This window comes from Marmota monax, unplaced genomic scaffold (assembly GCF_021218885.2).
Source record: "Marmota monax isolate L192 unplaced genomic scaffold, Marmota_monax_Labrador192_F-V1.1 WCK01_AAM20220418_F8-fsc00101, whole genome shotgun sequence".
NCBI lineage: Eukaryota > Metazoa > Chordata > Mammalia > Rodentia > Sciuridae > Marmota > Marmota monax.
In genome coordinates this window covers 4,915,201-4,932,273 of record NW_026692786.1, presented here as the reverse complement: position 1 = coordinate 4,932,273, position 17,073 = coordinate 4,915,201, and the positions used below count along the sequence as shown (strand labels likewise).

Sequence of the window (17,073 nt, the reverse complement as noted above, 5' to 3'; positions counted from 1 at the left end):
ACTATGGTGTGCACGACTGTGACAGGAAGGTTAGCTTCTCTGCAGCACACACTCCAGAGTCAAAGGATGTCATTCCTGTCTCGGCAGGGACGTGATAATACATCTGCTCTCTGGTCTGTGACACCTCACTGTCTTCTTTAGCTATGTCCCTGGACAGGGATGCCTGTCATCCATTTATAAGGCATCAGAGAAACCTGGTTCACCCTTGACGTGGTGGAAAGTGTAGGGCCACCAAGTCAGTGTCATTAGATGCCCTGGTACTTGGAGGGCCTCATTTGTATGTGTCTTCTACAGCCAGGATTGGCATGAACCATGCCAATTGCTGGGGGGAGACTTAAGGGTTGGGCACAGAGCCTGACTGGAAGCTGAGAACCCACTTTACAGAGCTTTCCTTCCTTTAGTTTATCTACTTCACAAAGTTCTTTCTCCTGGAGTCAATTCACAGGTCATCTGTAGCTGGCCTTTTTTTTTTGGGGGGGGGGTATCAGAAATTGAACTCAGGGTCGCTCGACCACTGAGCCACATCCCATCCCTATTTTGTATTTTATTTAGAGACAGGCTCTCACTGAGTTGCTTAGCGCTTTGCTTTTGCTGAAGCTGGCTTTGAACGCGAGATCCTCCTGCCTCAGCCTCCTGAGCCACTGGGATTATAGATGTGCACCACCACGCCCGGCTGAGGCTGGTCCTTTTGAAGTGGCAAGGTGGGACCCACAGGGGTCAATGTTTCATCTGGATACCCCACAGGTGGTGACTGGGAAAGTGTTAAAAATCAAGAAGGTATTCAGGGCACGTTCCTCCATTCTCTCAGTGGCATGTCTTGGCCACACTTGGCAAACTAGACCCACAATCCTGGAATGTCTTTCAACGAGGAAAGAAAGCAGAGCTTAGGAGCTGGCAGTGCCCGGGTTCCAGCTAGTCCGCAATGTCCATCAGCCACCGAGCCTGGTGAACCTTATGCCTTCTTTTCTGAGGAGTGACCATGGGCCCAGAACCCACCTCTGAGAGCTCATCCCTCGGGGATCCCAAGAGGCCAAAGACAACAAGGCTCTAGGAGGACATGAGTTAAGAAAGCAACAGCGTCCTTAGAAAGGGCCAGGGACAGACCCTCTGCCTAGGCCACCACTCTCCTGGGGGCCTTGAAGTCACTCTCTCTCTGGGTCTTCTTTCTGATACTCTGACTCTTCCTCTTCCTCTTCCCTTTGTCCTCCTTGGGGTCCTTGAGACTAGGACCTGCTTCCTCTTCTTCTCCCTCTGTTCTGTTTTCCTGGGTGATCGGATGCTTCCTTAAAGATCTCACGCCTTTCTTCTGTGGAGGACCCTCAGAAATGAGCAGTCATACCATTCTCTCCTCCAAAAGTTCTGCTCAAGGCTATCTGAGACTTTCCCACTTGAATGTCTCACAACATCTACCTCCTTATCCTCAGAACCCCCACCCAACCCACCAGAAAGACCTGTTAATCCCATCTCAACAGAACTTGAGAATTCCCCTTTCTTCTTGTCTTCACCCTGTCAATGTGGGTGACTGAGCTGCCTGACTGGACCATGCTCAACTGGTCAGACCTTAGTCCAAACCTTTTTATGCCCTTCAGCTCGAGTGAGCTTCTAAAGACATGAATCAGGCCATATACCTCTCCTCTTGTTTAGCACCCTTCCTGGCTTTCCGTCCCCTTTTGATTGACCTTTGATTGAAACTCTTCTCCCCTTGGCTATAAAACCCAGAATGAGAAGGTCCCTGCCCACCCTGCGGCCTCATTCACACTGCACTCTGATCACACTGATCTTCTCTCTGACGTCTGAACACCTCCAGCTCTTCGATGATATTTAGGGTCTTTGAATGTGCAGTTCCCACCACCTGGAATGAACGACAAGTTCTCCCTTCACAGTCCATCTCTCTCTCTCTCTCTCTCTCTCTCTCTCTCTCACACACACACACACACACACACACACACGGCTTTTTCTAACCAACTACTCATTCTCAGTTGACCTTTCACACTTTGACAAAGGCTTTTTATGATCATCCACTCCAAAATGCCTCATCCCTCTATTCTTCCTGGTCTCAACTCCCTCCTTCCTTCTTTGCAGTTTTTAAAAACTTGTATGTGTTCAATTTCTTCATCACTGATGTTTTTCAGTTTGACTCTCTCACCAAACTAGAAACTCCAAGCAGTCAGAGGTCATACCATCATATCTGTCTTGCTAATCCCTTTATGCCATCTGGGTACCCAGCCCACAGAGGAGGTTCAGTCCTGTGCCTGGATGAATGGAGAGTAGGGGGGGGGAGAGAGAGAGAGAGAGAGAGAGAGAGAGAGACAAGGAAGTAGCTAGCATGCGCTCGGCTCTGGCTTGGTTCACAAGTACTCCAGTCCACTTCAGTTTTCCCTTGTATTTAGAATTGGTGTTTGGGGCCTGGGCAGCAAGTCTTCTCTTTGGTATTGCCTGACATGAATACCGGAGCCTTAGCCAGGATGCTGGACTTTACAATTCGCCTGGGGGTTTTTCAGAGATTCCTTCTACCAGATACGTTCCTCTGAGTGCTTGGGCAAAACTGGTAGAAATGCATACGATCATGGTCTACAGGATGAGCCCTTGGTCTCATTTTTTTTTTTTCCCTGTAGAGTACAACCAGATTCAGTCAGTTCTTGCTCCCATCCCCTTGGACACAGAGGTGTGTGTATGTGTAGCCATCCTCTTTGATAAATTCTCAGTGACTTCACCTCTTTGGAAAACCCACAGGTGACAGGTCACAGGGACTTATTAACAAATGTTAGGGATACACGGTTCCCTCCACTTCTCTGTCAAGATACGGTAGTTGTACTTTTGTCTCTGGAGGCCCCCAGATCTGATTGATTCTGAAGGGAAATGAGGCAGAAGACCTCCCCCGACCATAGTTCAAGAGCCCTGGCCACATGCAGTCCTTGGCACCCATTCATTCTGTACAAAAATGACTGTATGTTGGAGCAGGGACCTTTCTGAAAGGTGCCTTTTGACTATTTGACCTGAGAAGACAAATTCCTCAGGAGGAATTTGTTTCTGGTGGGAAAGGCTGCAGTGTTGAGTGCATTTGCAGATGCTCTCCTGACTGCCATTTCCTTGGCCCTGTGGTAGCAAAAATAGATGTATCATTTCACCCCAGAGGCTCTGATGGTAAAATATAGAATAAAATATATAAATGAAAGAAATTGACTTGAGGCCTAAAAATAAATATATAAGGCGGTAATAACTGATAAACTAATAAATATCTATCACCATTACATTTCACAATTTCCCAAAGATATCTGAAGAGCACTTAATTGTTACTGAGTAATCAATTATTCAATTAACCTTCTTCTCATTGAATATATATTTGATACAACTTTTTGAAGCTTCAGCTTTAAAAGGTTCCTATCGATTGAAAGTTTCAAGGCCATATGGCCTGAGTATTGGATTTATGCCGACATGATTGACAGCGGAGGCCAGTAATCTCATGCAAATATTTCTGATGGTGTGAGTCTCCACGATGAGACCACAATGGCGATGTTCGTTTTGGAGATAAATATATTTACGCGCATGTGTGTACACAGACATGCGCAAAATTTCTGCCTCGCACTCGTGCGCCGGTGGCCTTGTGCATACACATGGTGCTTGGTTCATTTATTGCAAACATTGACCAAATCTCAGCCCCACTCCAGACGTGAACCCAGTGTTCCGAAGAGTAACTGCATCATCTCGGAGGCCCCCCGGTGATTCAGTGATTCGAATTTTGGAACTCTTCTATTTAAACAAGATAAGAGACCAGCAATGCTCTCAAATTCAAAAATTAAATTGCATGAGGTTTGGACTTGCAAGTTGAAAGAAATCATTTCCATTCAGGAACAATCTTTCTGTTCTGTTTTATTCCATTTTACTTCTCTAGAATTTTCTTAGGTAACCTCAGGTTTGGGAGAACCTGTACTCTCTGCCTCTCTTTATATAGTCTTTCTCCTGATGGTAGATTTTTTTTTTAATGTGAATGTGTGGAATCAAATAATTTTCACCATATTCTTTGAGTGGTATGAATCAGCAGAGATGCAGAGCAACATTTAAGAAGTCTTTGTGGTTTGTTGTTCAGGCAAAGAATGAGGCTGATGTTATGGGTCCCAACTCTAAACACTGTGGCATAAATGGGTACAAAACTTCTGGAGGCCAAAGAAGAAATACGTCTCAAGTAGATATAAAATGTGTGTGCTCTTTCACCCAGCAATCCTGCTTCTTATAATTTCTCCAAAGAAAATTATCCAACATGGGGGAATTTTTTTTGTATAAGGATGTTGATTGACACATCCTTTATAACAGGGGACACTTAGGAAACACCCTATCTGCCCAAGGATAGGAATAAAGTTAAATTAGGGTGTCTTCACATGAAAGAACACCATGTAGCCATAAAATTATATTGCAGAGGAATAATTAATGACATGGAGAAATATTGACAGTACCTGTAACATTTAGTGAAAGGCTGTACTTGAAGCATGAATTATATAAAAACATATGAAACAGTTACTGTCACTGCGCACAGTATAAAGATGGGGTGAATTTACTTTCAGAAAGCCCAGGGATCTTTTCTAGGTATTGAGATAGTAAGCGACTTCTCTTTATCCTTTCTTTATCTTCTAAACCTTCTTGTGTGTTTAAATAACCAGCCCCGAAGATCTTGAAATTAGCATAGTTTAATAGCTCCTACCCTAAATTATTTGATGCACCAAACTGTCCTGAAAATAGATTGTGAGTGTGGGGTCCCTGCTGATCCCTCATTTCCACCTTATCTGGCCCTGTCCCTCTCAGGGTGGCTGTGGCATGGAGCTGGAGTGCTGAGCTGAGCTGTGGGTGCCTGGATGGGCCCCCCAGAACACAGCCATAATCAAGATATTAGCAAAGAGTTTCTGTCCTGAAAAATTCCATAAACAGGCTCGGTTTGACCTCCTTAATGCAGGAGCACTTTAGAAATCTGTGCCTAATGATTTTTTACATTAAGCCCCAGCTTGTGTTGGGCCCTTGTGAGGCTCAGTAATTTAAGAACAGTCATCTTGCACATTCCGATCCCATTATGTTACATTGTTACTGAATAAAGACTGGTATTATGTTGCTCCCATAAAGGGCAGAAGTGGCCTGAATTTTATCTGCTGAACGAATCAATCTGGATTATGTCAACTGAAAGGAATTGTGGACTGCAGTCTCTCCCGCAGATGGGGGTATAGTTTTTTTGTATTAAAAAAAAAATGTATCAGTTAGTGCTGAATACATGGGCTAAGATAATACCTCGTGGTGACTGAAAAGTAGTTTTTCTCTTATTTTTCAATGAAGAGTGTACCAATTATCATTTCAACATAACGTATTAGGGGATCAATTGGGAACTGAAAGCCATTTCCCCCATGTTAATACAGTGTTGTATTTAAGCCGCCCTGACGGCCAGTTGGGGCTGTGGGAAAATGACTGGGCAAATAATGAGAAAAGAGCTTAGAAAAAAGACGAGGGTGGGGCTTGGCAAGGGATGCGGACTATTCATCAACAACTCAACGAGGATGATGGAAATAATAAGTCCTTAAAGAGAAAGGGGAAAGTTTTTCTCTTTCTTTTCTTTTTTCTTTCGTTTTCTTTTCTTTTTCTTTTTTTTTTTTTAAGAAATAGTTTCCCTTTAGGGGGGAAGAAAAACACATTTAACCCTCACTCTGTCCTGCTTTACCATGAGCTGATTTTAAACTTCCTGAAATCAACCAACGCTTCCCTTTGAAATGGATAGTGCACATTTAAACCCTGTGCATTCTTTAGCAATCAGTTTAAGAAAACAGTGTCTAATTTCCTGTCCGTTCGTGCAAATTTCTTAGCATGTGGTAGTGTCATTTAATATCTAAGTACAGTAATGCTCTGCTTTAACTTAGGAAAACGCAGACAAATCCTCTGAGTGAAATAATTGGTGTGATCTTTGAACTGACCATGAATAAAATCAAACTCTTACTATGTGTCCTTTATTTATATGGGGGTAGCGGGAGAGAGAACCTTTGAAACCCGAAACTCTTCAGGATGTGGTCTATGCATCCAGTAAGCTGCTTAAAATAATATAACCCCGCTGCATGTTATAGGTTCCCCCCACTCCTCTGGTCGCCATTATACCACCACTTCCAAATATTTACCTTCGAAATGAATAGCCTTTTTCTAATATTATTGTGTTCAGAGTTGCTAAATTTCCATTCAGCAGACCTAATTCCGCCATCTGTAAAGTTCTAGATTTTATAATACTTATAAGCTGTTTCTAATCTATTTTTACTGCCTTGTTCTGTCCTGAAATGTCAAAGAGTGCAGAATAGGTCTTGGAATTACCATGACAGTTAAGAAACTTGGCAAGGTTTTACAGCAGATTGTGACATTAACAAAATACAAAGGAGAATGGAGAAATTAACATTAATGTATGCTTGCAGACACTATAAAAATCTATATGTCCATGATCAGGGAATTAAAAAATAGGCATGTTTTTAGGATGATTCTATTAAAGACAGATCTTTACTGTGAAAAGAAATTTCCATATGAAAAGCAACTTACTAAAAGTAATGCCGTAATCCCCTCTCTGGAATGAACAACAGGTTGACGGTCCTAGGTCAAGTAGGCATATGGCTGATTCTGGCTGCCAATTTTTTTTTTTCCCTGGGCTTCTTTAATCTGTGATAAAACTGCTTTGAAAGCACTAATAGCATTTTTTTCACAGCTGCGAAGGAGATCATATGATAGATGTACCTAGAAGGGAGATCATTTGTTTAGATTCACAGATTGAAAAAATAAATCACTTAAGGCCCACTTTTAATTTCATCATGGGAAGGTTTCAAAGGGTGTTATCTGGAGGAATTCCTGCCGTGTCCCTCCCACCCCCACCAAGTCGATCTCTCAACAGCTGCCAGAATCTGCCTGTTCTGTCTTAGTTCTTCTTTAGTGATTGCAGTTGTATAAACTGTAATAACCCTGACCTTGGGCTGCCGGACCCTGTGTTTTAGGAACTGGGAGTCCTAACATTTGGATCATGCCAGGCTGCTTCCATAGAGGAAAGGGCTGATGGAGGTGGGTGGCATTTGCAGGCTCTGGGAACAAGCAATGAATAAAGCAGGCACCAGACTGTGGCTTCACTCACTGCCTGTGTAACCTCAGGTCAGTCACTTAACTTCTCTGAGTCTCAAATTCTTCATACTAAAATGGAGGAGACAAAAATTGTCTGCCTTCATAGGATGGTAGTCTCGGGACAGTGTGCATGTATAGAAAGTTCCTGCCACACAATGACTGGGGTGGACACAGCTCGTTTTATCTGTTTTTGTTTTTAATTGGCAAGTGGTAAGAGTCTTTGAGGGTGGGGCTGGGGAATAAAATTCAGGCTTTTAAACACACTCTGCTCCCTGGTGAGTCAGTACAACTGGTATCAAAGAAAGCTTTCTGCTAGAAAGATCTCTGATTCCAGGTGCACTGTGTGGACTCCTTGGCTGGGAGGGCTGAGGGCTGAGGCCCCAGCTGCTGGCTGAGACCTGCAGCCTGGCAGCTATCCACCTCTCTGCCCCAGGCCTCTGTGTATCCACCTGTGAAAAGGGCACAACCTGCTTCCGAAAGATTAGGAGGGAACCCTGAATTAACCAACAGGAAACGCTTGGGGTTGAAAAAAATCTTAAAAAAAAATAATTGAAAGTTTTAAAAAAGATAAACAGAATTGCATCGTTTTCAGTGCTATCTCAGGGGACATTTCCCTGTGACTTCCTACACACAGAGATCAGGGCACCAATTGGGGTAGCTCAGCCTGGATATGTGGGCCTGTGGGCTGTGGGAGACCTGCCTGGGCTTGGGCTTCTGCAGGGGCACAGCACTGTTGCTGGTCTGGGTTTCCTGGAGGGGACTCTTGAAGATCCTGGCTGTTCCAAATCTGGGTGGCTGGCCCAGGAAGAGAGGATGCGATGCGCTGAGCCAATTGTTTTAAAGCCATCGGGAGACTCTTTCTTCTCCTGAAAGGCACCCTTTACATATCCAAGCCAGGCCCAAAGCATCAAGACAGGTTTTCCTCCAGCTGCACAAAACACCCCCGTAAACCTGATGGGGAACCAGCAGAAGCAAGAGGAACTTGGGGGCAGGATTCTGAGGGACCCCGAGCAGCAGGTACATCATTCGGGATCAGAGAGCTGAGGGAGAAGGAGGGGTCATTGGCCCTGACGGAAGGTGGCTCTCTGCAGACACGCCACAGGCAGGAATGCGCATGCATGCTCCCTGCTTCATTGGTACTTGTCTCCCAGGAGACCCAGTGCTCAGGCCCAGCCCTCCCAGCGGCAGGTGCAGGCCTGCCTCCCCTGCCCCCCCAGCACTCAGCTGCTTCTCAGCTTTGATGCCCCAGGTGGCTCAGGGCCCTGCTGCTGGGGTCCTTCCTGCATCAGCTCCTGGCTGGGCTGGACATGTTCCCTCCTGCCCTCTCCTCTTCCTTCCCCTCCTCCTTCTCCCCTCCCTCTTTATTCCTGATCCTCTCCTGGGGATGCTGGCGGGAGTTGGCTGCTATTACCTCATCTTACCAGTAGATGGCGGCCTCTGCACAGCAATGGGAACTCCTATTTCTGTTCGGCTAAAATCGAGCCAGCTCAGCTCCCCTGGAGTCCCTCTAGGCATTCTGATCCCTAGAGTCCTGGGCTGAGGGTGGAAAGCCCGCGAGGGTGACAGAGTTCCAGAACCCCACACCTGGGGTGAGAGGGGAGCCAGAGATATCACTGGTCGAGTCTCCCCAGTCTCAGAGTTGAGGCCCAGGAACGTGTTTTATTTTCTCCATTTGTGTGTGTGTGTGTGGGGGGGGGGGGGGGGGGGGGCTGACTTGCATTCTAAATCCAGGATATTTTACAGAGCATATCAGTCAATTTCTGGAAAGGTCTAGACGTAGAGCCAGGAATGGTGGCACATGCCTGTAATCCTCAGAGGCTTGGGAGGCTGAGGCAGGAGGATGGTGAGTTCAAAGCCAGCCTCAGCAACTTAGTTAGGCCCTAAGTGACTTATCAAGACCCTGCCTGAAAATAACAGAGGCTGGGGATGAAGCTCAGTGGTTAAGTGTCTCTGCGTTCAATCCCTGGTACAAAAAGAAAAAAGAAAGACACAGAAACATAGAACTCAGATCTGCTTGACCCTGGGTCAGGGGCTGAGTGTCTCTTGCCTCTTTGTGCCGCTCAGGTACTTTCAAATACACCTTGGTGTGTGCTCCTGCCAGGAATTGTGAGCTGTGAGCCTCTTGTCAAAGCTAACTTGTTGACATCTTGCGACACTGTGACATCAACACCTACCACTGTGTGTTCCAGGACTCCGGCATCAGGGGGTATTCTTCATACGACAGCATTTGCCCACCTGGACAGGTTCTCCTGATTTTGCAGAAGAAGAAACAGGTTCAGAGGAACTGTCGCAGGCCCCAGGGGTGGAGCAGGGATGTGCACAGGTCTGGGCGGGTGGGGAGTTAGCTCCTGGTGCTGCCAGGCTAACAGGTACAGGAAGGGCCCCTGGGCTGGGAAAGTTCACCCTCCCGCATCCATGGTCTCCCCACCTGTGTTTCCTGCTCTGTGTCCATCTAGGGGCCTTGTCCATGCTGAAGTGGCCTGTGATGGGGAGGTGGGTGGTTAGGAGACACCAGGATAGCAAAGCATCTGGAAGATCTTGTATCAAGGTTAATTGAAATAACTGACAAACATTGTGTATAAGACCATGGCCCAAGACTGGCTACAGATTTTTTAAACTTTTTTTTTTTTTGCCCAATAATAAGAAATGAGATAATCCCACGTGTTTTCAAATTCCTAAGTGAACATCTACCTGCTCTGTGAGCCTGGAGCGTGTCAAGTGATTTTAGACACAGAGTGATACATGAACACCTACGGACCCATTCATTATAGTAGTAGATAATAATAGTTGAACAGTAGTGTATCCAGCTTGGGCTGATAGCTTCCAATGTGCTCAAAACTATGCTGTGAACTTAAAACCCTGTAAGTCATGAATTATTGTTAGCCTCATGTCACAAATGGGGAAAAATCAGGCTCAGAGAGGTTAAGTAACTCTACCTAAGGTCACACAGCTGGCAATCAGAACAGGCAGCTTTGAAACTAGGTCCTGAGGGCACCGTCATTTCAAGTCATATCATTTAAATAGGTGTGTAATTTATCTCTAAAATGACTGCAGCGCTCTTTAGAAGTACTAACTGCCCCAAGCAATCTGGATTCTTTTTGGATGTTAAACACAGAATTAGAAAAATATTCAATTTTCAGTTCATGATAATGGCCCTGGTCACATCCCCCCCCCCTCCAGGAAATAAGAGTTTGCAAAATTTGGACATTTGCCCTAGGGATTATCCCTGATGCTTTGCTGAGTCACTTTAGGTTGGGAGCTTCTGACCTTGACTTAAACAACTCTCCCAGGGGAGACTGATATTCTCTCTCTCTCTCTCTCTCTCTCTCTCTCTCTCTCTCTCTCTCTCTCTCTTTTTCTTACTGGGGTGCATCCGGTATCCCTGGTCCAATCCTTTATAGAGTTTTTCCCCCCAATAAACTGCATCCTCTGGCCCAGGCCAGGCTGTTGGTGCTTCTTGGGGTCCGGACAGTTGAGGTCCCACCTGGGTACAGAGCTGGGAGCTCTCATCTGGGACCCTAGGGTCCAGGTTGGGAGTTCATTGCAACCCCAAGGAGCTGTGCAGACAGATGCCAGGCATCCGGTGAGTGGGGCCACCCAAGCTTTAGTGTTGAGTTAGGCCTGCGGCAGGGTCTGAAGGCTCTGTAGCCTCTGCCCTGCATGTCACTGCTGACGGCTGCTCAGAGGCTCCGTGTGTGGCCCTTCCATAGGGTGATCTGAGTAGCAGTGCCAGCTCCCAGGCCATGTGAGGCAGCAGCCTGAGTGTTGTCCAGGTCCTAGATGGTGGCAAGGTCTTCCCAGCTGATACCATGGGAGCTGTCAAGAGGCTCCCAATCCCACCTTCTCCAACTCAGCTCAGCTTCCTGGGATCCTCGTTGGTGCCCAGGCCCCGTTCCCACAGTGCTAGATGGAGGAATTTGAGTTCCATTAGGAACAGAATTCCATACCCTGAATGTCCAGAAGAAGGAGCCAAAAGTTCAGGGGGTCCACGCCACTGAGGACCTGGCCTTGGGCCCAGCTCAGGGGGTGTGGGCTCTGTGGGCAGCCGAGAGGTGAGAGAGAGGCCACTCACACTCCTGGGGCATCATTCCCAAGGTGGTTCATGCCCAGAAGGCATCAGTGGCAGGTCCAAAGGCCTCTTAAACCCAGCTAAACCATGGTTGGAGCAGGAGCTATAGCAGGAGCAGTGGCCCGGATGTCACACTGAGATGACGCCAAGGCTGGCTGGGGTTGTGGGAACTGTGTCCTCTCTGGTCAGGTCTCCTCTCCTAATCCCCCAAACTGGGCATCTGTCAGGTTGAGCTGTGCAGATGTGTCCCAAGGACCACTGGAGACTGTGGACAGCTCAGAGCCCGGTGCATGAGGGAAGGGCTGCCCTGGTCTGTCTGTGGTCATCTTCTCTGGGGGCTCAGCCTCAGTATCCAACTTGACTGAAGAAAGAAGGGACAGGCTCCGGGGAATCTGGGGGTGGCAGACCACTCTCCTAAGCAGGTGGTGTCCCTGTCCTTAGCTCAAGATAATCTCACTCTGCAGAGCAAGGATCCTGGTGCTTTTCAATCCCAAAATGGCCACTAGAGGGCACCCAATACTTACAGAAGGACTGGGTTCTGCTGTTAATAATCCCTGCAAGATGGCTCTGCTGGGGCTGCATGGGGGTCCGAAGATTCAACCCACAAATATTCAGGTTTGTCATCACCAGAGTATTGGAAAAATATAGAGAGATACAAAAAATAAATACATAGAAACAAGTAAAAGAGACCTCAGGCTACTCATTTGTTCAATTATGTGCTCATTGAGACAGTGTGCCTTCGTGGAATGTTTGCTGTGTGCAAAACCTAAGGGTGTGATGTGGAGCAAGCCTAGGTTGTTCCTTTTTCTGAGTGGAGGCAGGAGAACATGGCAGGAGAGCTGGGCCAGAGTCATACAGGTCTACACCCGCCTTACCCCAAACTAACCACTTCTTTCTCTGCTCATTGTGCCTGGGTGGGCACTGGCTGGCCCGGGGTTCAAGGAATTCCAGGTGCCTTTGCCTGGTGTCTGCATGAGCTCTGGGTCACTTCATGCCAGAGGCTATCCTCACCTTGGGCATCCCTCTGGGCTCTTCCTAGGACAAGCATGGAGGGTTTACCCAGGTACCTTGAGGCCTGGTACGAGGGAGGCTTGGAGTGTGCCCTGGGGTCAGGTCTGGGTTTGAATCCTGACTTTTGCCCTCACAACCTGAATGATGTTGGAAAACTAAGACATTTCTTTAGGCGAAATTGTTCTGCCTGTTAAATGAGTAGAGTCACAATTAGTGTTCCTGCTTAGGAAGGTCATATGGATGGAAAGGGGAAATCGGCATGGAGAAGGCTCTCAGTGTGGAGCCTGGATCACAGTAAGCCCTGGATGAACATCTGCCAGCCTCAGACTTCCTGGCAGGCCCACTGTAGGCCCTGGAGAAACAAGGCTGGCTGGACGGTTATTTGCTAGGAGATCATCATGGTGTAATGGATGAGTACCTGGGTGGTTGTAATTCAGGGTGGATCATGCTCTTGGGCAGTGCCTCATGATACTGTTCACACCTGAGGCCCAAAGGGAGGTCTGGTCTGAAGTTCCTGAAGGAAGCGGTCAACTGGAATCCAACAGGGGAATAGCTAGATGCTGGTGATGCAGTCAGAGAGCTTCTTAGCTGAGGGAGTGGCACAGATGAGTCATGAGAGGCTGGTCCAGACAGGGAGCTAAAAGGCCCATATGAGAACAAAAGTAGAGTGTGTGGGGTGGAGGCAGTGGCAGGGATGGGGTTGAAAAGACAGCAGCCAGGTGAAGGTAATCTTGTTAGCTATCTTGTCCATCTTCTCTAGGGTGCTCTGGATGGCAGAGGGTAGAGCAGGGACAATTAGTGGAACCAGAGAAGAGTTGAGCAGAGACCACAACCCTGAGAAGTCCTGACCTTAGACTGAAGGGAGGTGGCTCTTCATTGGTGACCCGAGTTAGGGAGGAGGTGGGTGGTTTTGTAGTGACAGTGACATGTGTCTAACTCATCATGTTCCTAGCATGGTACTGTCTCATAAAAAGCATGAAGTATAAATAGCCAAGATACTCAGTTGACATCGGCTGCAGCAATGAACAGCCTCAACTCAACTGAGTTCAATTGAAAAATGTATTCCTCCAGGGATGCTGCCAATACCTTTGCTTGGCAAGTTCTGCAAGAGCATCCCCCAGGTCTGGTGCAGCTAGAAGGGAGGGTTCCACCACCCGGCTGGAGAACAGCAGCCCTCTCCACTTCAGGACAGGCCTGCCCCGAGTCCGCCCTTGTCAGTGGGACTCTAAAGAATGTGGTCAGCAGCTGGCAGCCTGCAGGTGGGGCCATCTAGGTCTTGACCTGGGTCACCTCATTCCTAACCCAATGTGTATATTTCTCTTGGAAGAATATTTTATTCAAAGTAAGATCAATTCCATGGCCTGAAAAACTGAACTTAGAAAGTTCTGCAACTACGAACTTGGGAGAGGTGGTCACATGGATGTCTTTTCTTACAAAGGTGTGCCTGGAGAGGCCATGATTGTACTGATGATCCAGAGCTCACGTCACAGCCCCCAGGGCTGTCACCTCCCAGGTGTTTCCTCAGTATTCCCAAGTAGGTACTCTCAAAGGTAATATTTTATACAGCAACACATGGCTTTAGAATGGTTATCAGTGAACACATAAACTAGGTGCTTCATTGGGAGGACTGTCTTGGGCATTCAGTTAGACTTGGGGCACTATTTCTATGGAGAAGTATGTTTTAGGACCCATTTAGCAAACAGGGTCACAACTGACACATCGAGTCCCCAAACCCGCTCCTCAATTATGGGGACGTTTTCTCCTGGTTTCTTGTTATTCCTAGCTAGAGAATCTGTTAGTATGAACACAGGAGGCTGAAGAGAGGCTCTAGTCTATAAAACATGCAAACAAATAAAACACTGCTACCACAAAATGTGATCTTAGTTCTCTGCTTGGATTCTTCCAGAATCAAACTCTGAGAAAGGAGTTGGGCACAGGTGGGAAGGAATATGCAGTCAAGAGATAGGAGAGAGAGAGAGAGAGAGAGAGAGAGAGAGAGAGAGAGAGGGAGAGAGAGAGAGAGAGAGAGAGAGATAGGAGAGAGAGAGAGAGAGAGAGAGAGAGAGAGAGAGAGAGAGAGAGGGAGAGAGAGAGAGAGAGAGAGAAGTTGGGGCAGTTGCACTTTGGAACAGGTAACTGCTGCTGTAGGAGACCTCGTCTCAGTCCCACTGAGGACCCTCTGAGGAACCACATGGAGTGGGTCTCAGGGTTGTCTAGGTAAAAACAGGGGAGTTTTTAAAGTAGCCTCCTTTTTTGATTGTATGTTTTCCAGGGGTGTTAGCCCCTGGGCCCTTCAATCCAAGGACACCCCATGGCTGGAGAACACCCTAAGCAGAGACCCTGGGAGCTTGGGGAACATATGAGAACAGTCTGCTGGGGCAGCCCAGGGGAATGGGTGGGCAGCCCAAGTGCCTGGGACACATGGGAGTACAACTTTTCTGAGCCTCAACTTCCCCATCTGCAAAGCCAGCTGTTCCAGGTGATGCATGACACATGTGATACATGACACACGTGATACATGACACACGTGATACATGACACACGTGATACATGGCATGTGATAGAGCCCTCCTCACCAGGGGAAGCTGAGCCTGGAATTTCAGAGGCTTTGAAAAATATCACTTTTCTCTCATTACCCCCTTTCTGCTCCACCCTCCTCCATCCACACAGAGACTAATCTTTTCAGTTCATTTTCAAATGTCTACCTCCCTTTCCTTGGGATAATTTGAGATGCCCCACCCCGGGGTCCTAAATTCACCCAGAGTGTCCTCTTTGTCTCTTAGAAGCTGACTCAGATTTTCTGCGTGTAGTCTGGTCTGGTGGCATGTCCTCCAGGGGAGAGTCCCCCTACACGGTAGGCGCCATTGCCTGCTACCCACGTAAGTCGTAAAGTAAAAATGTGATGGTAACAGAGAACCAAATCAACCAGTCACAGCGGCCCTTTCTTCCTCGTCCGGTGGAATCCACCTCCAGGATCACAGTCCACCTGACCCTCAGGCGCAGCCCCCCCAACCCCAACACACGTAACAAACACACGTCCCGATCGCAGGTTCCCCATGTTTATGGCTAAAATATTACCAGTGACCGACACGCAGCCCTTTTCTCCTCCGTTGTCATTTTATGTTAATTGAATGCTCGTGTTAATCTAATAGAGTTTAGATTTATGTTGGGTTCTGTAGCGCGTCATATTTTAATCAATACACATTCCAACATTGAGACGGACAGATGCGAAAACCCGCTTCATCTCTGTACTTGGGTTCCATCAGCTGTCAATAATTCCTAATTTGAATCCTTCAGACAGTCAGATTTATGGCTTTGAGTATATTGCATTCATCACAGAAATTAACTTTTGGGGGAAATGATGTGAAAGGTCACACGACACCTCCAAGAGGCAGATATTGTGTTTCAGAGATGAGGCGCTCTGAATTATTTATCTGGGAGAGGCAGGTTGGCAGGCTGGCAGCGGGGAGACTTGATAGGGGCCTGGGTGGGGGGCACTGTCAGGGGACGCGCTCCTTAAGGGGAATAGGTAATAGTCTGCGTCTCTTGTCTGCTAAGTAGTGCTGATGCGCTCTCTGGGTGTCCCTGTCCCAGGCCCCCTGCAGTCCAGCCACTGGGGCCAAAACAGGAGCGGTTTCAGAGTATCAGGCAGAAAAGAACGCCATCAGGGCAGGAGAAAGATACTTCGCCAGTGGGAATCTGTTTATCGCTCTCTCGTGGTGATTTCTGGGGAAGCAGAACTGGACGTAAGGATTCAGGTCCTCCAGGATCATCTGAGAATTTCAAGGAGGACCCTTTGGGAAGGGAAGAAATCCAGCAAAGTGAGCCCTTTGTCGAGTCCAGGGGGTGGATGGGGCACTGGGGACTCCGAGAGCTGCTATGGAACACCCCTCAGAGTGACCCCATCTGAGAGGCGGAGGGCATTGGGTTTGCCCCATACATCCCTGATCATCAGCTGGGCATCTCGAGGGCATTCACCCCTGTTTCCTCCTGCTGATGACTGGGAACAGAGGTCAATCAAAACCTGCCATGGAGTACCAGGTGTTTGATAAAAGGCAGCCTTTGTGTTTAGTCACCAGGGCCAAGGAGTCAAGGCAGCATCCTCAGAGATGGATCCCTCCTGCCACACCCAGTGGCCAAGGAGAATGACACTTGCTGTGTGAACAAGTCATGTGAGCATGGGATTGTGGCTCCACTGCCATCTTCCCTGCTGTCCTGACCACATCTCTAACACCCCTTTCTGTCCCCTTGAGAAAGTCCTGTAGCTGGAGGTGGCAGGAGGCCATGATTACCAAGTTCCCCAAGAGGTACAGCTAGCAGTCCAAAGCCTCCTGGGGCAAAGTTTCCCCAACTGGCCTCATATTTTATGGTTTTAAGCCCTGGTGCTGTCTATAGGACAGTGCCTATTGGTCTTGGAGTTCTTTTGTTCCACCTCTTAGGAACTGGATATGCAATTTTGAATTTGGGGTCATTAGACATTTCCAGGGAGCTGTGGAGCAAGTTTAGCAAAACATCCTCTCTTCTGCTGTGTACTTGGGCCAAAGGGCTTGCCCCTGAGTTTGCTGACTTAGTGTTTGGGTGCAATGAGCCTCGAGTCCCCAACGAACAGACTTGAGGCAGGATGGTGTTATCCTGTGGCCAGTAAGAAAAGCCTTGGAGAGGGAGGTGGGAGACATTCTAAGCTGGGGTATATTAGTGGAAGTGTTCTCTGCTTGAGATTTCCTATTTTCAGAGCCTAGGTAGTGTGTGCGCCACTCTGATTTCTGTGTCTCCTGGCACCCAGAGGGAAGATATTCCTTAACATTTTGGTTTAGCTATTGTTCTTCATGCACAATGAGGAATGCAGAGACAACAGCTCTCGGAGCTTCTCTCACAAG

The 17,073-nt window shown here is 47.6% G+C and overlaps 1 protein-coding gene across 3 annotated transcripts in view; it reads left to right on the top strand.

Annotated features, from left to right (window-relative positions):
• Znf536 (zinc finger protein 536) overlaps positions 1–17,073 on the top strand; it is a 435,517-nt gene that overhangs the window by 383,171 nt on the left and 35,273 nt on the right. The gene's annotated exons all lie outside the window — the stretch shown is intronic.